The sequence below is a fragment of the Poeciliopsis prolifica genome, unplaced genomic scaffold (assembly GCF_027474105.1).
Source record: "Poeciliopsis prolifica strain line A6 unplaced genomic scaffold, Auburn_PproV2 SCAFFOLD006, whole genome shotgun sequence".
In the NCBI taxonomy this organism is placed as follows: domain Eukaryota; kingdom Metazoa; phylum Chordata; class Actinopteri; order Cyprinodontiformes; family Poeciliidae; genus Poeciliopsis; species Poeciliopsis prolifica.
The window spans coordinates 19,056,460-19,081,892 of record NW_026562381.1 but is presented as its reverse complement, the minus strand read 5'-3'; the positions used below and the strand labels follow the sequence as shown (position 1 = coordinate 19,081,892).

General features: G+C 44.6%; 1 long non-coding RNA gene across 1 annotated transcript; it reads left to right on the top strand.

Annotated features, from left to right (window-relative positions):
* The first annotated feature begins 294 nt into the window (after positions 1-294).
* Positions 295-3,591, top strand: LOC129360575 (uncharacterized). The gene is made up of 2 exons (XR_008606063.1): positions 295-975; positions 3,406-3,591. It is a non-coding gene; the product is annotated as an uncharacterized LOC129360575 (long non-coding RNA).
* The last annotated feature ends 21,842 nt before the right edge of the window (positions 3,592-25,433 follow it).

The window sequence follows — 25,433 nt, the reverse complement described above, 5'->3', positions numbered from 1 at the left end:
ACCTTTTATTTGTGAACAAAATCAAGTGGACAAATCCTTAAAAAAATATTTAAAATTGCTGTACATATAAAATGACATAAAAGAAATTTGACTGTAAATTCGCCCCTTGAAATTGAGCTTCTGTCTCTTTAAAAACTCCTGCTGTTGCTGAGACTCCGCCCCTTTTTGACTGGTAAAGCTACCATTAGCCGCTCCGGCCTGACAACAGCAGCACAGAAAGAGGAAAAGCTCCTGCGATGAGCTCAGCACATGCGCAGTTCCACCAAGTGTTTCCTAAGCGCTAACAGGCTAAGAGGTTGAGACTAGCCTAGCTTGGCACTTGAAGACAAGGAACCGTTAGCTTAGTTTAGCTTGTTAGTTTGAGTCTGGCTCTTCTTTGGTTTCCTTGGTTACTGTTTTAAAACGACCTATCAGGTCTAAGAATGACCGTCTGACCAATGAGACGTCAGCGTGGCGTCCTGAGAGCAGTCTGCGTGTGAGACGTTATTCTAGAACATTACAGGTTGATTCCTGGGAACAAATAATCTCCTGCCTCAGTCAGACGACCAACTGCTGATTAACCTTGACCCAGAGATCAATGCCTGCGCGCACACACACACACACACACACACACACACACACACACACACACACACACACACACACACACACACACACACACACACACACACGCTGAGGTCCTACAGAACCCTGGCTCGTCTTCCCGCGCTCCGTCAGAGCCAAAGTGTTTGTTAGTGGGAGTGAAAAGAGGAGAGAGTCTGCTGGATTACTGCTGGATTACTGCACTGATAGTCGCTGCTGCCAGTGAGAAGGTGCTGCTCCAGTTAGAGGGACAAAGGCGGGAGAGACCTGAGGACAATCTGACCTCAGATATCCATCAGGAAACACCTGGTTAAGGAGCGTCTCCAGCTACCTGTTGTCCAGTTAGCTCCTAGTTTACCAGATATATGGAAATCTCAAAGATGGAACTGCCAGGTAACGACCTCACCTGGTAGTTCACTGTGATGACCTTTGACTCTTCCCAGGTTGCTTCTTTGAGGTCTTTGGTGAGGCCTTCCTACCCTGGCATCATGCTCATATATCAAGCTAACACTGCACTAACATTTTGTGCTTACACATGATGCTGACCCACTTGGCTGCTGCAGAGCTCAATGTTGTGTCTCCTTTGTAATTGTCTCTTCATTCTTTGGTCCACCTCATTTACTCTGCAGCTCAGTTAGCATGTTCAGTTATCTTGTTCAGTTAGCATGTTCAGTTAGCATGTTCAGTTATCTTGTTCAGTTAGCATGTTCAGTTATCTTGTTCAGTTAGCATGTTCAGTTATCTTGTTCAGTTAGCATGTTCAGTTAGCATGTTCAGTTATCTTGTTCAGTTATCTTGTCCAGTTAGCATGTTCAGTTATCTTGTCCAGTTAGCATGTTCAGTTAGCATGTTCAGTTATCTTGTCCAGTTAGCATGTTCAGTTATCTTGTCCAGTTAGCATGTTCAGTTATCTTGTCCAGTTAGCATGTTCAGTTAGCATGTTCAGTTATCTTGTCCAGTTAGCATGTTCAGTTAGCATGTTCAGTTAGCATGTTCAGTTAGCCTGTTCAGTCAGCGTGCTCTGTTAGCATGTTCAGTGAGGATTCAGCTCATGCTACTGTTAGCTCACACTCCGCTGTAGAAACCTCAGACACCTGAGAGGAAACTTATTGAGCCTCATCATTCAGATGTTGAGTTGCATGCTGCGTGATCGGGGGATCCGCCACTGGGTGATCTCTGCATCTCGGCAGGCCGCCATGTTAATCACATCATGATGCTATTTACATGGATCGATAGCAGAGCGCAGCAGGCGGGGGCCAGGCGCTGTATTAGCATCAGGCGGGAGGGCCACTCACCATCATGCCTGATGCCCCACACTGGGCCCCGGAGCCACGGCCTTTTCCCCCCAGCGGCCGTCAAAAGACTGACAGCAAGTCTCCAACCGCCGCCTGTCACATGAACTCAGGGTCACAGGGTCACAGGCTCATCCTGCACACCATGGAATTAACCTCGGCTCATTCCAGAATATTTCTGATCGTCTATAATGTGGCGCAGAGAGCGGCACGTCGTCTCGCTTTACTGCGCCCGATTGATGGCAGCCAGGGGGCCGAGAATCGGGCTCTGAGGGCCGCCAAGGCGGTTGAAGCTCCGGATGGTATCGGAGCACAGAACCGGGTCAAACCAGCAGCTGGCAGCGACCCGGGTCCGACAATCAGACCGGACAGATCTGGTCCGTTCTTCAGTCAGCTTCTTGTCCTTCATGATGCAGTGAAGCTCAGCGCTGCCCCCCATGGTGAGCGGTGGTAGGAGTTTGATTCCCGCGCTGCGGTCAGGACCCAGCAGGGGGCGCTGCTGCCGCTGGTTGGGTCAGGCTGGAGGCGGCTGCCGAGTCCTCTGGACTGGATGTAGAACCAACTGGACCAGCAGCCGGGGGCATGCTGACATTTGGAGACGCCATGCAGTTCTGGTCCTGGTTCTGATCCTGGTACTGGTTCAGGTCCACTGCGGTCGGTGAGTCTGTCCTGCAGATCATGGAGGTGCTGATGAAGCTGATGAACCCCATCATCATCAGAACCCCTCCCCCTCCAGGACCGCGGCCCGGCCCGGCCCGGCCCGCTCCGTCCCCCGGCGCCGCGGTTCACCAGGTGTTGTCTGCAACAGGCAATTAGTAGAATAGGTGTAGCTGTCAATCAGGCGGCCGGGAGATTAGCTGCTTGGCCGTAATTAGCGGGTTAGAGGCTCCGCGGCCCAGAGGATAAAGGCTTTGCCAATAATGGGCCCTGGGGTATTAATTACTGAAGGTCGGAGCCGCAGAAAAGGCCGGGATCTTAGCAGCGGCGCACGTAAGATGATTGTTTAAATTTCAAAAATAATACTGGTCTGACAGTTGTTGTCGTCCCGCAGGGCGGCGGGTACAAGGTAGCCGAGGTAATTAGTTTGAAGAGGGAAAGGGCATGGTTACAGGCGTGTTTGTGAAGAGCGGGGGGGAAATATAAATGTGAAGAGGGACGGACGGAGCAGAAATCAGAAAAATAAAAAGTGGGAGGAGGAGGAGGAGGAGGAGGAAGGAGGAAGAGAGGCAGAAAAACAAACAAGCAGGAGGAGAAAAGCTGAGCGATGGGAGGAACTAACACCAGAGAGGAGATAGAACAGGAAATGACATCAGAGCGTAAGGTTCAACTCCATAAAACTATTCACACCCTGCAGCTCTATGTCGGCACCAAGCATGCATTTGTTCATTCATTCATTCACAACTTGAAAAGTGTGGAGGGAGCCATTGAACGTGTTGGCCTAAATATGCTTTAATATCCTATTAACTAAAAAATAGATTCACCAAAACTCATAATTACTTAAAACATGTAAATATTTTGTTATATTTTTCAGCCCTGGGGTGATGACGTCATCAGGTCCGTTCTGGACTGGAGTCTACAATCACAGCAAGGCCAACTTTAAAAAGCCTGAATAATGTTATTCACCACTGGAGGAGCCAGTCATTTACCCAGAATGCATTGCAATGTGAACAACATGGCGACATTCCTGTGAAAACATTTTATTAAAATTTATAAGTAACCCACAGTGTTATTACTGTGTTGGTTTTACATCTAAAATAAATATTTCCCAAATAAGGCCTGTCTTTATAACTAATCAAGTTTATTTTGTCAACCGCAGTTAATTTATTTTAAGAGTATATATTTATTTCAAGAATTAATTGTTTGTGTATTAATAAAAAAAATTCTTATTTGGTTATTTAATAATGGTGTTTTGCAGTGTAAGGCTTTTATTTTTGTTAAGCCAGTTAATAAAAATCACAAACTTATTTTTTGTCTGTTTTTTATTTATTATTAAAGGAATTGCTCTGACAATTCTACATCTATATTCCTGATAAATTCACTGTCTAAAGTCCCTACTCTGACATAAATAATAAAAGTTTAAACAAAAGTACAATTGACAAATTCATCTCTCCATTACTCTTTTTATTTCATGGGAGCGTTTATTTACTTGCTGGAGTATTTATTCATTTTGGATTCATAACAGTATTTACTGATGTAATTTTGAGTGAAACAGATTCCATATTTTTGTTCTGCAGTGAGTTATTCACAAAATCTAAATCAGTTCAAAACAATTTTTCATCACTGCCTCCATTTATCAGTTTTATTCTAATTTGTCCATTTTTGCTGTTTTCGGTTGTTTATTAGTTTTTATTATTTTTGATTTTTTTCCTCGGTAGTTCAGTCAAGTGTTTGTTGATTAAAGTGGAATTAAATACTCTTTGTTAATAAACTAGAGAAAAGATGTTTAACTTTTCGCATGTCCAGAAAACAGAATCTTTAAATATCAGTTTCTAATTTTAAATGAAACCGATTTCAGCCTGCAGCTCTGCACTTTGCTTCCAATTAAATACAGATAATAAAGTCCTTGTTGTGTTTCTGAGCTGTAAAAAACAGATAAAAATATAGCCTAGCCGTCCCTGAAGACTCGGCCTGCCCCGGGTTAGAAAACACAGACTCCTGCCTGCAAGGCTAAACTCAGGGAAAATACACCCACAGCTTGTCTGTGTCCAGAACACACACACACACACACACACACACACACACACACACACACACACACACACACACTGAGTGGTCTCTGTCTGCCAGTGTGTGTCTGCAGTCAGGGCACACACCTCTCCTGGTTTTACCCGTGTGAATGTCTCACTCTGATCCGCGGCTCCCGGCTTTGTCTAATAGTTGGCTGAATAATTAATTTGAGGATTTCCAAACTCGGAGTTGCCGCTTCGCTCACCGCAGACACAGATTCCTGGTTTGGTGGAAGATGTTTTGCCGCTGCAGCCCTGGGAGCACACACGACGCTGAACTTCAACTCCCAGCATACCGCCTGCCATCTGCTGTCCTTTAATACTCCTAAGTGCTCTGCTTAGTGGCGTCTGTACTGCGCTGACCTTTGTGTCATTAAGGAGCGTTTTTCTGCCGCAGCGTCGGCTCCTTTGGGATTCTTGAAAAGAAGCAGGAACTTTGAGTTTGAGCGGATCAGCTGTCACAACTCAGATTTTAGTCTCCAGTCTGACTCTGTTTGCTTACGAAACATGGAACTGCCTGTTGGCACAGTCGTCTAGAAACTTCTCAGCCAATAGAATGAAAGTGTTGTGCTGGGTGCGTTTGTTTCCTTCCAGCGGGTGTGCCTGTGTGGCAACTATTGATTGTAGATAATATAGTCCTCTATATTATCTATAGTGATATTGTTGTGTGTATATATAAAATTCCCTTCTCACCCACCGCGGGTGGTTTTATCCTCTGAACTCGGGTCCTCTACCAGAGGCCTGGGAGCTTGAGGGTCCTGCAGTATCTTGGCTGTGCCAAGGACTGCTGCACATTTCTGGACTGAGATGTCTGATGTTGTTCCTGGGATCTGTTGTAGCCACTGATCCAGTTTGGGGGTTACTGCCCCGAGGGCCCCGATGACCACAGGCACCACTGTGGTCTTCACCTTCCAGGCCCTCTCCAGTTCTTCCCTGAGGCCCTGGTATTTCTCCAGTTTCTCCTTTTTCCTGATGTTGCAGTCACTTGGTATTGCTACATCTACCACAACGGCTTTCCTCTGATGTTTATCCACTACGACAATGTCTGGTTGGTTCGCCATTACCATTTGTCTGTCTGGATCTGGAAGTCCCACAGGATCTTAGCTCTGGCGTTCTCCACCACATTTGGGGGTGTTTCCCACTTTGATCTCGGGGTTTCCAGTCCATATTCTGCACAGATGTTTCTGTACACTATGCCTGCCACTTGGTTATGTCGCTCCATGTATGCTTTCCCTGCCAGTATCTTGCACCCTGCTGTGATGTGCTGGACTGTCTCAGGGGCCTCCTTGCACAACCTACACCTTGGGTCTTGTCTGGTGTGGTAGATCTGGGCCTCTATTGCTCTGGTGTTTAGGGCCTGTTCCTGGGCAGCCAGGATGAGGGCCTCTGTGCTGTCCTTGAGTCCAGCTTTTTCCAGCCATTGGTAGGATTTACTGATATCAGCCACTTGGGTTATTTGCTGGTGGTACATCCCATGTAGGGGTTTGTCCTCCCATGATGGTATCTCTGGCACCTCAACCTCCGTTCCCTGTTGTCTGAGACATTCGCTGAGCACATTGTCTGTTGAGGCTTTGTCCCTGATGTATTTATGGATCTTAGTTGTTTCGTCCTGGACAGTGGTTCTCACACTCACTAGTCCTCTGCCTCCTTCCTTGCGGCTCGTGTACAGTCTCAGGGTGCTGGATTTGGGATGGAACCCTCCATCCATGGTTAGTAGCTTTCTAGTCTTAATATCTGTGCCTTTTATCTCCTCCTTTGGCCAGCTAATTATTCCAGCAGGGTATCTGATTACTGGCAGGGCATAGCTGTTTATCGCACGGATTTTGTTCTTGCCATTGAGCTGGCTTCTCAGGACTTGCCTTATTCGTTGGAGGTATTTAGCTGTGGCTCCTTTCCTTGTGGTCTCATCGAGGTTGCCATTTGCTTGTGGTATACCTAGGTACTTGTAACTGTCCTCTATGTCTGCTATTGTTCCTTGTGGGAGTGAGACTCCTTCTGTGGATCACCTTCCCCGTCTTTGTGATCAGCCGACCACACTTCTCTATCCGAATGACATCCCAATGTCAGTGCTGTAGATCCTTGTGGTGTGGATCAGTGAGTCGATGTCTCGCTCACTCTTGGCATACAGCTTGATGTCATCCATGTAGAGAAGGTGACTGATGTTGGCCCCATTTTTGAGTCGGTATCCGTAGTCAGTCTTGTTGATAATTTGGCTGAGGGGGTTCAGGCCTATGCAGAACAGTAGCGGGGACAGAGCATCTCCTTGGTATATGCCACATTTGATGGACACTTGTACAAGTGGTTTGCAGTTGGCTTCAAGGGTGGTTTTCCACAGCCTCATCGAGTTTGCAATGAAGGCTCTCAGAATCCTGTTGATGTTATACATCTCTAGGCATTCAATGATCCAAGTATGCGGCATTGAGTCATAGGCTTTCTTGTAATCGATCCAAGCCATGCACAGGTTGGTGTGTCGGTTTTGCAGTCTCGGGCAACTGTGCGGTCTATGAGGAGTTGGTGTTTGGCTCCTCTGCTGTTTACACCGATACCTTTCTGTGCCATGCTCATGTGTTTATCCATGTGTTTGCTTATCTTGGCCGCTATGATGCCTGACATTGAAGTGTTTTTATTGTACATTTAGTCTTTGTTGTGCATTATTAAAATGATTAATTTGTCTGCTTTTTCGGTTTGATTTATTAATTTGCTTTCTTTTGCATTGCATTTATTTATTTATTTTTGAATAATTGAAATTGTCCTTACTTCACATAAACCATTTTCTTTCCCGGGACCAACTAGTAGGCCTGAAGTCACGCTTTTAAAAGAGAAATGATTTAAGAAAATTGTTTAATAAAATATTATTGTGTGTTCTGGTTATGTTGTTTCGAAAGATCTCCCCCTGCTGGTCACACTAACACTGGAAAGTATTTGATTTGATGTGAGTGCAGAGATCAGGTCAGAGAAGAATAAATATCAGAAAAGCCTTTGAAGAAGTAATAATATGAAACTTTGACCATAAGCGAGTTAATCAAGCTAATAAGGAACTGTGACGGGCGCTGGACGCTCAGCTTCCTTCTGAACCACAGACTCATCAACCAGCCCATCCAAGATGGCCGACAGCTGACTCATGTTTTACAGTTGATTAAAATGGAGAACATTTTGATCTTGATTAGTCCTGCATTTACTTGAGTTTTTTTATTTTGAAATATTTCAAAATGTTTTGAATTAATGAGTCTAAAACACAAATTTTGTAAACCTTTAAGTTTGATTCTTGTAAAAGTCTTGAAGTGAACCCTTGACCACAGAATGCCGTTCATCCCTCCTCAACTGGACAGACCTGACTTTGCCTGCCACCACCAAATTTAGATATTTAAGAGGTCTTATAACATTTTCATAAAACATCGGGTTTTATGAAACTTCCTTTGGTTTCCAGACAGTTCAACCTTAAGAGGGTTATTAACGTGATGATTTAGCAAAGTGATCTCTTTCAGTCTGACTTTTTCACTTAAAAATAATATCTGGATATTATTTTTAGGAAGTATGCAAAGATCCTAAGTTAACATTTTATAAAAAATGTTTTGTCTGCATTAGAAAGGGAAAACAGTTTCTGAGTCATTCATTCTGAAAGCAGCATTTAAATCTGACTAATGTTAACTTTGTTATATGTTGCTATATGTTCGGCTTCATTTTATTTTATTCACTCGATAATAAATGCAAATCGCTCATGCAACTGCAAACATAAATCATAAATGAATAGTTGCAGAAATATAAACTTATACCTGCCCCCTTTACATAAAAATAAAATTATTTCACTCAGACAACTATTATAAAAATATTCCAAATACACCAAAATACTCAACAGAACACCAGCTACTTCAACACAATATTGCTTCATCATTGCAAGTTTAAGTTTTGAAATTCATAAGGAGATTTAGATTTTATCTCTCTGCCATTATTATTCCCTAAACTGACATCTTTAATTGACAATCATCTTTCCATTGTTGCCGTATTTCCTTTCTCTTTTCATAAATCTGTTTCGAATATTGTTTGTACATGAAATTCAAAATATTGTAGTTCATAGAAATCTGAGTCAGAATCAATGAATTCAAACTTTTCCATTGACCCGTATCCAGTCAGAAAATCAGCCACTTCATTATCAGTCTCTGAGTTAGGCTAGAGTCTAATCAACACTGCGTTAGGTATTTTAACCCCACATTTCACCAAAACATCCATATTAGCAACAACTAGCAACTGCAACACTCCAGCTTCTGTACAACTGCTCCTGGCTAGCTCACCACTAATGTATGTAGCATATTTGAAAAGACAATCTAAATTGTTATTCAATATAAATGGCTTTTAACCAAGATAATAGGCCAGTTTCCTTTCTTTTTTCTTTCAGAAGAATAGGTACGACTCAAGAAAGAGCAGTTAGGCGAGAGTTTTGCAGCTGCGAGTGTTTTGTATTTGCAATGTGAATATCATATTTACATATTTACAACCACAACATTGGGATATGCAAATGGCCATCAAGGAAAAAACAAAACAATGAAATAAAAAGAAAAATAGAGGAGAAAAGAAGAAACACAACAAAGGGAAAAAAACAAATTAATCAATCGTTCCCAAAGTTCATCTTACACCCCCTTAGTCCATCCACCCAGAATGGGGATTAATCAGGCTCGCAAACAAGGCGAGTATCCAGGGCGTGGTTCACGTCCTGGGTAATTGAAAGTCCAATCAAAGAAGGAACAGAGTTCTTTGTAGGATTCTCCTACCAGCTGGGTAGGAGAAGTAAGAAGTCTTCTGTCACCAACCGGTGAAATCTTTCTTTGGCTCTAGGCCTGGTCTCATAGCTCACCATCCACCTGGCCTGAATAACAAAACAGGACCACTTCCTCAATATATATTGATATGATCTAACATTTAGTGTATACACAATTCAATAAATAACATTTTATATTATAAATAATTCTATCATATTTGATCAATTGCAATTTCATTAAATCTAAAATTCAATATAATTACATTCATGAAACATTCAATAAATATACACCATATTATCAATTAACATGAAATGTAAAATACTAATATAAACCAGTGTTCAATAAATACTTCAATTACCCGTTTTGTTTATCAAAAGGAGTTTTACAATCAGTTTTTCTTTAGTGGCTACACAACAGCAGTGATTATAAGCCAACGCTAAGTCATTCACAAAAACACTCACCAGTTCCGCAGTTTTGTGTCATACTACCGGATCTTTTTCATCTCCATTTCCGGCTCACAATAATGGGCTCCTATAGTTCAGCACATTAAGTGAGCATCGTACACATTTACAGCAATTAAATGATGCTACGCTTTAACTGACCTGCCAGCTCTGCTCCTTCCAACGCGTTCTACCCTTCACGCCCTTTCGCTTGAGCTAATATACCTAGCCGGTAAACTGGAAAGGTACATGTGACCCCAGTACTCAACCGCGATTGGCTAAATGATAATCTCGCGAGAATCACTAATACTATTAAAACATCGCGAGATTTGAGGCTAAAAGGCAAAAGAGTAGAAAATCAGAGGAAATGAAGGTTTAAAATTACACTCGGGTTACATCTATATTTATATATATGTAATTAGTTATTCCTTACCTTGGCATATTTTAAATTAGATTTTCATGACAAATGTTCATCAATGAGAGCACACATAAATATAACTTCATTGTTTTTTGTATTTTGACTCTTTAAACATGTAACTGTGCATCAGCACTTTTCTTACTTACAGAAAGTTTCCAAATTTTGTTTTATCAATATTTAAGGATCATCTGTTGATATTAAGCCATTATTAAATGTATAAATTTGTTTCAAAAATATCTTTTCCTGAATAAAATAAGGTTGTGTAATCAGCAAATAAAATCACCTTAGAAATTTAGAAACTATAGTAATATCATAAGAGAAACTATAGATACACGGACAGATCCTTGTGGTACTCCACAACTAACATGGTACAAAGCAGATTTTCTATTTTTACTTTGAACAAACTGTAGATAGAAGAGCTAGCAATTTACTTCTAATTATTCTATCAATAGTTGCCTGCTTTGTCTGCTGCTAGTCTTTCTATCTACTGCTAATGCTAACGGTTTAACTAGCTGCATCCTGAACAAATAAATGTATTTTTGCTCTAAGTTGAACTCTGAACTCGATTCAGAGTGGGGACATTTTTCGAGATGAACTTAAATGAGTGTTAAACAGAAGTGAAATCTGTGATGTTTATTTGCCTTCTGTTAGGTGTTTTTGTGTATATTTAAAACAATTTTTGGCTTTAGTGGCCTTTTATTTATAGTGAATTGGCAGAAAATGGGTAATGAGAAAAGACATGTGGCAAAGGTCACCAGGCTGGGAATTGAACCTGCAATGGCTGTGTTGAGGACAAAGAACCACCCCGAGGGACACGGTCCAACGCCTTCTCCAAGTCCACAAAACACATGTAGACGGATTGGCTAAACTCCCACAACCCTCCAGGACCCTGCTGAGGGTGTAGAGCTGGTCCAGTGTTCCACGACCAGAACCAGAACCACACTGCTCTTCCTGAATCCGAGGTTCGACTATCCGACGGACCCTCCTCTCCAGGACCCCTGAATAGACCTGGCCAGGGAGGCTTTAGAGTGAGACCGCTCTCTAATTGGAGCACAGCCTCCGGTCCCCCAGTCTGCCAATACGGGGGAACTGCCCCCGATGTCCATGCGATACTGCAGAGTCGCGTCAGCCAACACAACCCTACAACATCCAGAGCCTTGAGGAACTCCGGCCAGATGTCATCCACCCTGCGGCCCTTCCACCGAGGAGCTTTGTAACCACATGGTCCCCAGAGCCTGGAGACCCGACCCAGAGTCCCCGGGCTCAGCTTCCTCAATGGAAGGCATGTTGGTGGGATTGAGGAGGTCTTTGAAGTATTCCGTCCACCGGGCCACAACGTCCCGAGTCGAGGTCAGCAGCCCACCATCCCCACTGTAAACAGTGTTGGTGCTGCGCTGTAAACAGTCTTGGTGCTGCGCTGTAAACAGTGTTGGTGCTGCGCTGTAAACAGTCTTGGTGCTGCGCTGTAAACAGTGTTGGTGCTGAGCTGTAAACAGTGTTGGTGCTGCCCTGTAAACAGTGTTGGTGCTGCGCTGTAAACAGTCTTGGTGCTGCGCGCTGTAAACAGTGTTGGTGCTGCGCTGTAAACAGTCTTGGTGCTGCGCTGTAAACAGTGTTGGTGCTGCGCTGTAAACAGTGTTGGTGCTGAGCTGTAAACAGTGTTGGTGCTGCGCTGTAAACAGTGTTGGTGCTGCGCTGTAAACAGTGTTGGTGCTGCGCTGTAAACAGTGTTGGTGCTGCGCTGTAAACAGTCTTGGTGCTGCGCTGTAAACAGTGTTGGTGCTGCGCTGTAAACAGTGTTGGTGCTGCCCTGTAAACAGTGTTGGTGCTGCGCTGTAAACAGTCTTGGTGCTGCACTGTAAACAGTGTTGGTGCTGCGCTGTAAACAGTCTTGGTGCTGCGCTGTAAACAGTCTTGGTGCTGCGCTGTAAACAGTGTTGGTGCTGCGCTGTAAACAGTGTTGGTGCTGCGCTGTAAACAGTGTTGGTTCTGCGCTGTAAACAGTGTTGGTGCTGCGCTGTAAACAGTGTTGGTGCTGCCCTGTAAACAGTCTTGGTGCTGCGCTGTAAACAGTGTTGGTGCTGAGCTGTAAACAGTGTTGGTGCTGTGCTGTAAACAGTGTTGGTGCCGCGCTGTAAACAGTGTTGGTGCTGCGCTGTAAACAGTGTTGGTGCTGGACTGTAAACAGTCTTGGTGCTGCGCTGTAAACAGTGTTGGTGCTGAGCTGCAAACAGTGTTGGTGCTGCGCTGTAAACAGTGTTGGTGCTGCGCTGTAAACAGTGTTGGTGCTGCACTGTAAACAGTGTTGGTGCTGCCCTGTAAACAGTCTTGGTGCTGCGCTGTAAACAGTGTTGGTGCTGAGCTGTAAACAGTGTTGGTGCTGCGCTGTAAACAGTGTTGGTGCTGCGCTGTAAACAGTGTTGGTGCTGAGCTGTAAACAGTGTTGGTGCTGCGCTGTAAACAGTGTTGGTGCTGAGCTGTAAACAGTGTTGGTGCTGCGCTGTAAACAGTGTTGGTGCTGCGCTGTAAACAGTCTTGGTGCTGCACCGCTTCCCCCTCCTGAGATGGTGGAGCAGAAGTCTTTCTCCATGGCCTCTCCAAACTCCTCTCACGCCTGAGATTTTGCCTCAGCAGCCACCCGAGCCGCTTCACCCGCTGGCCTCCTGCTTATTGATAGAACATGTTAAATATTTGTCCACATTAAATAGATAAATAAAATCAGCATTATTGTCAACTCGATTATCTGCTGCTAATTAACAACCACAGATATCAGTCACTTAAAATGACTGCAATAAACATTTGATCTGTGAGGAAAATGATTTGATCTGTTGCTGCTCATCTCTTGTGTTGCTGTGGTTTCAACAGAAAATGATTGGATGGAAACAGTGAGACACTGTAAACACAATGTTTTTGGCGCTCAAGTAAAACCTTCATTTTGAACCAGATCACATTTTCTCTCATTCTTTCAGACAGATTTTGTTTGTTTGTTTTTTTGGGAGAAAACTGGATCATCCAGGGAAAACCCACTTCAGAAATATAAGTTTTCAATTTGAATTGATTTGTTGAATCAAATTTTGATTAGTTGAAAGAAGACCTGCATGGTGAAAAACACATTTTCTAAATGTGACATCACAAAAATGTAATTGCCGGTATTATTTTACCCTGGACTACCAGCCTCCAAACTCCCAGTCAGTCATGAGGACGCCATCATGGCAGTTAAAGGGTTACTTCCCCAGAACCAGCCGCAAATCTAAATGTCATCTGTCAGATGGTTGATGAAGTCTGGGACCGGAGTCGGTGAAGAGGTTTCAGGCGTCGGCAGACAGCGGCTGTCGGAGACGGCTTTGTGTGAATCTTCTTCAGCCTTGGCTGGCTCTGCGGAAACCTTTTGGGGCGTCTCAAATGCAGGGGGCGCCCTGGCGGGGGGCAGCTCCTCTGTCTGGCTGCAGTCTGCTGCTGGGTGAACCTTGTTACTTCGTTGACAAGCTTGTTGAGCCAGCAGTCGACTTTGGGCTTGGGAGAAAATTTTAGCGCGTGAAGCTCCTTCTCTGCGTTTCTCAGCTTCAGCTCCAGCTCGTGCTTTTCGTCCTCTAATTTGTTGTATTTTTCAGTAGCCAAGTTGGCTCTTGCCAATTCTACAGGGCGTTCCAACTTATACAGCATCCTGGACAGATTGTCCCTGTCTCTCTTCTGACTGGCGATGGTTCCCTCAAATTTACGCGTGAGCTTCCTGATGTAGTGATGAAACTCGGTGAAGTGGCTGTCGGCCTCCATGACGGCGCTGTTGTCCAGATGTCTTTCCTTCAGCTGAATAAAGAAAGGCAAAAACTTTTTGGGGTAATGAAACACGTCGACACAGCTCTGGATGTCACACTGCATAGAGATGATCTTGTTCTCCAGTTGTTTGATGCGACGGTGGCATTTATTGACCTCCGGCTTGATGCCGCGGTGGCTGGCCTTCAGGGTGTTGTGCTTCTCACTGAGAAGTTGGAGCTCAAGGGTTTTTGATTGAACCGTCTTCTTGTGTTTGTCATGTTTTTCCTTTTCCTCCTCCAACTCGGCTCCAACTTTCGATTCATTTCCTCTCTTTCGTTCAGACTGACTTTCAGCGTTCCACTTTTCGACTTTTCATTTTCAATCTCTTTGAAAAGTTTCTCTCTCTCTCTCGTTTCAGACCGGTGATTTCCTGTCCCAAACACGTTATGGTTCCCTGAAGCTCCTTGTTTTTCATCTGCAGTTTAGCTAAAACTTTGTCTCTGGCTTCAGCTTTGATACGGAGATCATCGATGCGACGGTTCCGATTTTCAACAATCTGGTATATTTCCTCAATGTTTCTTTTGTTTAATATTTTTGTGTCTTTCAGCTTCTTCTTTTCGTCTTGGACTTTGGACTCCAGCTCAGATATCTTTGTCTTGAAGTCTTTGTGTTTCTCTCTACTTTTAGAAACTTCTGTTTTGAGATTTTGGATATTTTCCTCCAGTTTCTCCTTGGCCAACCTCGCCTTCTTTGATGCTGATTTCTCTGCCTGTAATTTGATCTCATAAATTACAGACTGCTGTGTTATATCCTTTTTTATCTTCTTGACCTCTGCGTCTTTCAGAGCCAAAGATGCTTCCAACTTCTTGGTTTTCTCCAAAATGGTTTGCTTGTAGTTTTTGACTTCGTTTTGTAATTTGAAAACATGTTCGTCTTTGGTCACTACATTATTCCTGAAGGCTTCAAGGTTTTGGTTTCAGTACTGTACAGTTTTAACAGCCTTTTATTTTCAGTCTCATGCTCCCTACAAAGTGCAGCAATCTCAGATTCTTTGGCTGCCAACTGCTCCTTAAACTGAACCTTTAATGCCTCATTTTTCTTAAGAGAGTCTTCGTATTTCATTTGAAGTGTTGAATTTTTGTTTTTAAGCTCATCAATTTTGATTTCCAGTGAAATATTCTCCTTTTTCCAGAACACCTCGTCTTCTTCGTACTGCATTTGCCACTCACTCCTCCAGTACTGTTTGAATTTAAGCTTTCTGCCTTTTGCAAAGTCGTCCATATATTGCACCAGTTTATCCAGTTCCACCTGTTCTGGAGGTTTAACACAGCGTTTCTGCCATGATCCAGAAGGTAACGGTTTTCTGATATCTGTTGACAAATTTCTGACTGATGACAGGTCTCTGCAGTCTGCTGATCGTCTGCTGCAGTCTGCTGATCGTCTGCTGCAGTCTGCTGACCGTCTGCTGCGGTCTGCTGATCGTCTGCTGCAATCTGTTGATCGTCTGCTGCGGTCTCTTGATCTTCTGCTGCAGTCTGTTGATCGTCTGCTGCAGTCTGTTGACTGTCTTCTGCAGTCTGTTGACCGTCTGCTGCGGTCTGTTGACCGTCTGCTGCGGTCTGTTGACCGTCTGCTGCGGTCTGCTGACCGTCTGCTGCGGTCTGCTGACCGTCTGCTGCGGTCTGTTGACCGTCTGCTGCGGTCTGTTGACCGTCTGCTGCGGTCTGCTGACCGTCTGCTGCGGTCTGTTGACCGTCTGCTGCGGTCTGTTGACCGTCTGCTGTGGTCTCTTGATCGTCTGCTGCAGTCTGTTGACCGTCTGCTGCGGTCTGTTGATCGTCTGCTGCGGTCTGTTGATCGTCTGCTGCGGTCTGCTGATCGTCTGCTGCGGTCTGTTGACCGTCTGCTGCGGTCTGCTGACCGTCTGCTGCGGTCTGCTGACCGTCTGCTGCGGTCTGCTGACCGTCTGCTGCGGTCTGTTGACCGTCTGCTGCGGTCTGCTGACCGTCTGCTGCGGTCTGCTGACCGTCTGCTGCGGTCTGCTGACCGTCTGCTGCGGTCTGCTGACCGTCTGCTGCGGTCTGCTGATCGTCTGCTGCGGTCTGCTGACCGTCTGCTGCGGTCTCTTGACCGTTTTCTGCCATTGTTAAGCTAGTTTGGTAAAAATCCACAGAAAAAAATCTGCTCTGCTTTCTGCTCAGGTAACTGGACATACTGACTAGAAGCTGTTTGTCATTAAGATAAAGTCTCAGTGATGTCACAGTGACAACGTCGCAGATTCCATCCTTGTATGATGTCACATGACCTGTTCTGCTCTCCATTTCTAAATTGAAATGTGAAAATAAACAATGTCAGGTGGTGGCGCCACAGAGGTTCTGGCTGACATAAAAGTTTCTGTGTAAATGTAACTTGAAGAAGGCAGAAAAATGAGCAGAACCACATTCAGCTGCAGTTATTAAATTCTTCGTTGACACTGCCAGGTTCGAAACAGAAAAGACAGACCCAAGAAACACAAGTAAAGATAACTTAATAAGTATCTATTGGCAGATAAATACACAAGTTCTGATTCTGGTCATAAACAGAACCAGAACTTTCTCCAACCATGAAGCTAAAACTGGTGTTATTGAAGCACCTAATGCTTACAGCATAAAATCATCAACAAGACACAGCTGACATGTTTTATTATGTCCAGATGTTTCTGTTAGATATCAGGGTTTTTGTTTCCTTTCGTGGGTTTTTTGTTCCTTCCTGTTCTTCTGTGGTTCCACCTTCATCCACCAGAGAGCGCCACAGGCTGCCTCTCTGGTTCAGTGCACCTGTGTGTCATCACCTGCACTTTTTCGCCGAGTGTTTGCCAGTAATGGTACTCTGACCCAACCCTGAGTTAACTCTCTGTGTTCCCCAAGTATCTTCTCTTAGTAATCTCTTTGTTGCCTTCCTGGTGTCGCCGTGCGTTCTCCTAGTGAAGACCTCGTTCTGGCTTTCTGGACTTTTCCCTCTCGTGACGCCGTGGACAATAGCCACTGGTTGCCCGAGTCCCACCTTCATCTTCGCTGTTGGATCTCAAGCAGAACCTGGACCTGCCTTCAGCAGTCGGACCGCTCCTCTGTCTCCCTCCACGCCCGAACTTGTTCGCCCTCCACCCCATCCTCTCGTTGCTACGCGGAACCACCTCAATCGAGCCGACCTCTGGAACCCGCATCACCACCCAAGTCCTGCAAATAAGGAAACGTAACCCTGAGCCCTTAGCTAACCCACTCACCAGCCATTATTCATCGTTACAAATAAGACTTTTCCTAAATACCATCATAGTTCACATTTCCGACAACCTTAAACTCACCATCTCCTCTGTCGTCCCTCATTGCGCCAGCAACACGGTGAATTACCCTAACCCATCATACTTTGCTTATAAAACTGACTCCTGTTCTTCTGTGGTGTTCGGCATGTGGGTTAAGAGAGTGGAACCAAACATGACAGTTTTATAGTATTCAATAATGAAAACTGACCTGTTGACCCAATGTGAGCCTCTTGCCGTGACACTGTCATAAAACTAGCTGCATGTCTTCTGATGGACGTCCAGTTCCGTTTAATGATCTTCATGTAACACATGAAGATCTGCAGATACTGGTTGGACTGGCGAAGCGGAACTGCAGATTGTGGCCTCTAGGTGGCGCCCTCTGCAGAGCTAGTGTGCTTCAGATTTCGCGGGTCTGCTATGCTTCAACATTACTGGTCTCTCCTCTGAAATGTTGCCAGCCGTACTGGTGGCATGTGGAGTTAACGGGACTGACAGATTATTAGCTTAATGACAATTCTCCATCAGCTGCACTTCATGTCAATCAGTGACACAATTAAAGCTCTTAATGAATAAATGAGCAGCCATGGCGGCGGCTGCAGGGAACATCTGGCCCAGGTAGGTTAATGGTGAGTCTGCATCAGGCGTCCATATGGAGGATGAGTGGAGAGGCTGTTTGATGCTCACCAAATGAAAAGTATCACTCTCAGTAATTTGGTTTGTTTGACAGTCAGAAAATCACTTAGAGAGACAGATTCTGGCCAATTACGAGCTCCACAGCTAATTAGTGTAGGCGGGGCCTCTCACAGCCAGACAGGAAATGCCTCCAGCTCCCCACAGCCACTTCCTCCCTGGGAATCTCATGCAAATGAACTCCATCACATCTGGCCCAAATTCCTCTGTTAAAAGCTGCAGCTCAAATATTTCACAATAAGACTGTAATTATGCAGCAGCACAAAGCAGACATGAGCATCGTTTCTGAGGAGGAACATGAATATTCATGACAAGAGAAACCAAGATGGATGGATGGATGGCATATTGATAATTAAACAATTAATGCTTGTATTTAAAAATGAATATAATATAGTATTATAACTCCAAGATTTATAATGGTAATTCTGATGGCCAACATTATTGTTGTCGGATGGAATTTTAAATTTTTTGTGAGACTATTTTATAATCATTGAACAAGAATGTATCTTTATGTAGTGTTTCATTTATGAAATTTATAATTGCTTATTCCGTTTAAACGCCGAGTACTCAGGAGTTCAAAGTATTTATGATGTTGCATAATCTCTGCTTCATCCTCCGAGTCACAAGGGGGCGGTAAGCGCTCTAATGCGCTGCTCAAATAAAGCACATAGAAGAAATACAAGACGGGATTGATCCGTTTCTCGTTGCTGCAGTAAAGAAACATTTCCGCAGCTCATCGGTGTTTATTTAAAATAATGTCATCACTGAGCTTTTCCTGAAACATTTTGCTTCGGCATGCAGAGCTCAGAGCGCTGCGGTTCAATGACAGCGCTGTGGCATCTTTCATGCTTTTATTGTGAAGGGGAGAAGGTGAGGTGGTTTTACTTTATTCTGTTTTTGGTTTTTATTGGAAGACATTGAGAAAAAAAAGTCTCAAATGATATTTTCGTCTTTCTCTGCTGTCTTCCACATTATGTTCGTTGAGCCGTTACACTTGTTACCTTCCGGTTCAATTAATCCAAACATATTTATCGATATATTGAGTAAATGTTTAAACACGTTATCAGGTCATTGAAAACTGCTGGTTTGGTGAAACAGACATGGCGGCTGAGCGTTTCTTGAATTCTTCCTGCTTCGTGTTTCTATGCAGTTTGTTTTGGCACAAAGACTTTCCAAGGTTTTTGCTTTTGTCTCTGTCTGTGAGACAAACAGGTTGATGCTGTTTTCTAAAGGTCCATTCAGACTCCAGAGTCTGGTTCTGGTAGGAACCAGAACCAGAACTGGGCCAACTCTGCTGAATGTTTTGGTGTCATTCTAAACATTCACATTGAAAAGGTAAATTTCAAAATCTAAACTTTGCAGTTTGTCTTGTTACCTTAAATATGTAGATTTTATTTGTGATTGAACTTTGTTTTGATGACCTCCCTGTATTTCTGCTGGAGGAGGTTTCAGAACAGTTTCAATAATTAATATTATATCTGTGTATAATGTGAGCACTTCATCAGCAATTCCAACATGCTTATCTTTATTCAAACCTCTGGAATCGACCCAGCTGCTTTGTTTCCTCTCAGCTCACTGAAGAGTTTCGGTTTGGTTTGCTGAATGTTTGTCTGATGAAACCTTCATTGGGAAAAGTGGCAAAACAAAAGATGATTAATTGGGATTTATGCTGGTTAAAATAACCAGAAGCTCTTTACTTTATTGTTGGAGAATCATTTAATCTCATTCAGATCAGTGATCAGTTGATCAGGTTCTGTTCAGAGGTTCTGGTCCAAAAGCAAACAAAATCTGCCTGGTCAGAATGTAAAGCAGAAAGTTTGGAGTCATCCAGGTTTTAATCTGGTGACAGATTGGATTAATCTGGATGAATCAGAAGATAATCAGCAGAGCAGCAGATATTAAACCCCCTTCATGCAGCAGAACTGTATCTGACTGGAACAGAACCAACCAGCCCAGGTTCTGGAGGCTCCTCTTCATCGGCCCGTCGGACTGGGCCGGGCTGGACCGGACCGGATCGGACCGGATCCACACCGGCCCACTCAGACTCAACCACAAGCCAGAGCATTGTGTGGCGCTCCGGCCCGGCCCAGTCCGCTCCAGCGTGGGAGTCAGGAAAACATTCATCTTCAGATCCAAGAACTCCTCTGGGATCTGGACTTCCCAACAGGACGGGTCCAATCCAACTCGCTCAGCGGAACCAGCAGAACTCAGAGCCCTGCTCTCCATCAGCGCTGGGCTGCAGGCAGAGTCGCTCAGCTGGAGAGACCTGGACCGGTCTGACAGACAGAGCCAGCTTCGTGCTTCTGTGGACTCAGCTGCAGCACAGAACCAGCAGAACCCTGAGGACCCCTCCGCCAGACGCTTTGCCTGGAGTGCGCCCTCTGGCGGTGGGGATGACCTGCAGCGATGCGGCTCGATCTGGAAACAGTTTAAAAACTGAAACCGAACTGGATCAGAATCAGTCTGGTAGCGGATCTGGAGCACGTCTTGCGTTCTGGTCGTCCAGCCAGAGACGAGCTGAAACTTCTCAGATACATTACTGATAAAATATATAAATCTATAAATGATGAGAAATCTGGTCCCTCCTGCAGGACAGACTCAGCATTTGCACCAGCAACCCCGCTGCCACTCATGTTGCCAGCTAGCTAACTGCTAGCTGGCTAACTCAACCAGGATAGTCCAGCCTGACCTCTGACCTCTGAGTCTGAATCGACCCGGACGGTCGATTCCTTCTGCTGCTGCACTTCATAAATATTCACAATAGGATGAACTAATGTTGTAATCTATCGATTATTCTTAAGATTAATCAGATAAAACAAAGACAAAGCATTGGTAAATCTAACATCACGGCAGTTTACTGTCCCATTTCAACATCAGTCCAATTTTTCACATTTGAGCTTCTGTCACAATAACTTTTCTGTAATCTAGAAAATTAACCTGAAACAAACGTTGCTCACTTTCTAAGTTAACCTGAAGAAAAGTTATACAAAACAACATTCAGTGTAATAATAAATAGCCGGCCTATTTGTCAGAAAGCTATTCTAAAAAAATTCTTTACTCCAGCTTTTGGTTTCTGTTTTTCTGCTCAGTCAGTTTAATAGCTGAACTCTCACCCAGACGTTTATAGCTTTGTTAGCGACGGGATTTAACACCTTCGTTCGTCACACACAGAAACATCTGCCAGGTGTGTAACGTCACCCATTAGTGGCTACCGGGATGATAGGAAATGTATTTTACTGTATTTTGATGAAAGCTACGCGTCTAAAGCTTCGCCGCCCACCGTGTTCATCTGTGCTGTTCGCTCTGAACCAGCAGCTCCGGAGGAGAAAAGCTGCTGTACTGCAGGCGTGGCCCCAACATTCTAAGGATTTTTATTGGTCCCCCAAAAACGACAAAAACCCGGACATAATCATGAATCAATAAAATCCTCCTGAACTTGAAAATTGGACATTATGCTGCTAACACTTAGCTTTTGTCAACAACTGAGAGCGCAAATAAAGACCTGAGTGAATTTGGCCCCCACCTTCTTCAAATCAGACAAAATTGGTGTGAAACGTTTGTGCTACATTTGTGCAGCTGAAATGTTCATTTGTGCTGTTATTGTTCTAAAGATACTAAGAAAAATGTTTCTAGATGTTTCATCAAAGGGTTAAACAGTTTTAAACAAACTGTTTATAAACATTTTGGTCACTAATTTGAAGTTGTGAAAATAAGTGTTGATGATGACAGTTGATCATGAAATTGAGATTAGATAGCTTGTTTTGCTCTAGTCCTACTTTTCGTATTTCAACAGTACAGTTTGTCTAATAGCGCCCTCTGGTGATCACAAACTGAAATACATGAGTGTTGTGGGAGGTTCTGTATTAGTTCATTCTAAGACTTGGATCCAAGTGAATTTCATCAATGTTACAATTAAATTATTCATGTTTAAATGACCAGTTTGGTCAGCACCAAAACAATTAGAAATGAAACTCGCAGATCCAGAATGAACTGATGTTCATTGACCTTTGATGACCTCTAGAAACATTTTTAGAAACATCATTCTTAGAATGATAGCAACACAAACAAAAGTTTTTCCTGCACAAACATTTGACACCAATTTTGTTTGATTTTATGAAAGGACTGGTTGACCTTTTGACCTTTAAACTTTAATTAATGTCTTCAAAGCCAAACCAGCACAAACGCTTGACGCCGATTTTGTCTGATTTGCAGGAGGCGGGTCCGACTTCACTCGGGTCAAATCAAGTCAACACGGTGCGCTAAACAATAAAACGTCGCGCGGCTTCGAGGCAGATCCGTTTTAATAATCGAGGTTCTGGAATCACGCCCAGGAATCGTTTCAGTCCGATCCACAATATCAATATAATATCACCAGAACCAGCTGAACGACCAGAACCGGCGTCTGGGCCGCCTGCCGCTCCTGCTGCCGCCGCCGCCGCCGCCCCAGGTGTCGCCGTGTTAATGAGCTGCAGCCTGACGTGACAGACCTGCAGCAGGTGGAACGCAGCTGATCGGCTTCAGCTCATCAATTCACTGCAAATTGGTTCAGATACCTGCTAGTCACCAGGGAAACCATGAGGAGCCTCGGGGTTCTGTTGAGCAGCGTGGAACCGGGTTTGGACCCGGGTTAGGAACCGGGTTTGGACCCGGGTTAGGGTTGATCAGCTAATCAATCAGCTGGTTCAGCAGATCAGTTTTCTGGTTGTTAGCTCGTTGTTCATTAGTTATTTCAGTGGGTTAGATACTGAGGAGCAGCAGTTGCTCCATTGTTTGCTTGTGGTTACTGTATTAGTTAGCCGGTTAACTTGTTAGTTAACTTGTTAGATGTTAACTGGTTGGTTTGTTGGTTATTTGCTGGTTGGATTATCTAGTTGCTGGGTTAACTGGTCGCTGGTTATGGTTTTGCTGGTTGTTGGTTTAAATTTCTTCAAATCTCTCCCTGAACACATTGAACAAACGTCAGCATGAGGACAGATGGTTGTAGTTTTTCATTGTTCTGATCGGATCAGTAATGAAAGCGGTTTGGTTCTGGATGCTGACCGGGTGGGTCAGTACAGAGTCAGTAAACATCCAGGACTTCCTTTGAGAACCTGCAGTTTGTCTCAAGTGGGCCGGGCCCAGGAAGTTCTTCAGGAGACCAACAGAACCTGAACAGAACCAGAACCTTTTCTGATCTTCCAAGCAAAATCTAATCTCAGAGAAACACTTTGAGGTTTCTGCCGCTCATCCCTCAATGTCTCAGTGTGTGTCTCAGTGTGTGTGTGTCTCAGTGTGTGTCTCAGTGTGTGTGTGTCTCAGTGTGTGTGTCTCACTGTGTGTGTGTCTCAGTGTGTGTCTCAGTGTGTGTGTGTCTCACTGTGTGTGTGTGTCTCAGTGTGTGTGTGTCTCACTGTGTGTCTCAGTGTGTGTGTGTCTCACTGTGTGTCTCACTGTGTGTGTGTCTCACTGTGTGTGTGTCTCAGTGTGTGTGTCTCACTGTGTGTGTGTCTCAGTGTGTGTCTCACTGTGTGTGTGTCTCACTGTGTGTGTCTCAGTGTGTGTGTCTCACTGTGTGTCTCAGTGTGTCTCACTGTGTGTGTGTCTCACTGTGTGTGTCTCAGTGTGTGTGTCTCACTGTGTGTCTCAGTGTGTCTCACTGTGTGTGTGTCTCAGTGTGTGTGTCTCAGTGTGTGTGTCTCACTGTGTGTGTGTGTCTCAGTGTGTGTGTGTCTCACTGTGTGTGTCTCAGTGTGTGTGTCTCACTGTGTGTCTCAGTGTGTGTGTCTCACTATGTGTGTGTCTCACTGTGTGTGTGTATCTCACTGTGTGTCAGTGTGTGTGTGTCAGTGTGTGTGTGTCTCACTATGTGTGTGTCTCAGTGTGTCTCAGTGTGTGTGTCTCAGTGTGTGTGTCTCAGTGTGTCTCACTGTGTGTGTCAGTGTGTGTGTGTGTCAGTGTGTCTCAGTGTGTGTGTGTGTGTCAGTGTGTGTGTGTCTCAGTGTGTGTCTCAGTGTGTGTGTGTGTCAGTGTGTGTGTGTCTCAGTGTGTGTGTCAGTGTGTGTGTGTCTCACTATGTGTGTGTCTCAGTGTGTGTCAGTGTGTGTGTGTGTCAGTGTGTGTGTCAGTGTGTGTGTGTCTCACTATGTGTGTGTCTCAGTGTGTGTCAGTGTGTGTGTGTGTCAGTGTGTGTTGTGCTGTGAACAGGGACCAGCCAGCCTCTCTTCCTCTCTCCTCCAGATGGGAAGTGGTTTTTATGCGTCTAGTGGCGTCTCGTCGCATCTGGCACTGCAGATGCTTAATGAGTCCAGAACCGGGCCGAGCTGTCGCCTCATTAATGCTGCAGCGGCACGGGAGCCCGGCCAGCCCGAACCGGGCCCTGAGGACGCTGCGGGGCGGGGCCGTGTTAGGCTCCGCCTCCCTCCGCGGCAGGTAAAGAATCTCCAGGTGAAGCTTCGGCCTCTGAACCAGACCTGGCCGTCGAAACGTGACGGCACCAGAGATCCAAAGTGAACCCAGTGGGCCAACTCAGCGGTTCTGGAGAGAAATAAATTAGAGGTTCAAATCAATGCAGCTCAACGTCCACCAATATGACTAAAGTGTAGAGAACCTACAACCAGAATATCTGTTTTGGCCCGGGAATTTGACACGTTAATTTCAGTTAATTAGATTTCAAAGATTTTGATCGAAATAGTTGAAATGGTTTGATCCGGTAAACCTGACGCACATCCGCTAACGGCAGCGCTGGAAGCTGCTTGTCTCGGTTAATTTCTGCTTCTAAACCTCTGATTGGAAAACACTTCTGTTACTTTCAAGTGGTGCTAAAAGGAGTTAGCTTTTTAGCAAAGCCATGCTAGCCTAGAATAGCATTTCAGTGCTAAACCTTGAGAAGCTAGCGCTGACATCAGCATCCACATTTCTAAAGAAATTCAGTCAGGACCAGGTGGGGAGGGGCAGGTGCTTTCCCTACAGAACCTGCTGCCTGAGTGGGTCCACCAGGTTCTGGTTTATAAAGAGCAGAAGTGATGAAGACTGTGTCTGACTTCATCACTCAGTCCTTTTCTTCTTCTGCTCCATCATTAAAGTTGCCATTAAAAGGCTCATTTCCTCCTCTCCGCAGCTCTTTGAATGTTTTTCAGTCCAGATGAGCGACTGTGAAGGTCGCTGGACCCAACCTGCTTCCCCCTAGATGTCTCAGAGTAAGGACCATTACCTGGCCCAATTAAACCATTAACACTCTGGTTCTGTGTCATAAAGATGACCCGGCTGCTCACCAACACCCAGTTCATTTCTCACACTACCTAAACTGCAGCAGCAGAGATTCATGAACTTGCATTACTTCATAGTGGGGACCACTTTCACCATTTTCACCCGCAAAGCGAGGTCCTTGAGGAAACAGGACATTTTCCTGATCATCACTTTCCTCAGTCCTACTGCGCTCTGCCAGTTAGACAAGAGGTCCAGTGTGAATTAAGTTCTGGTTCGGATTGGACTGGTACTA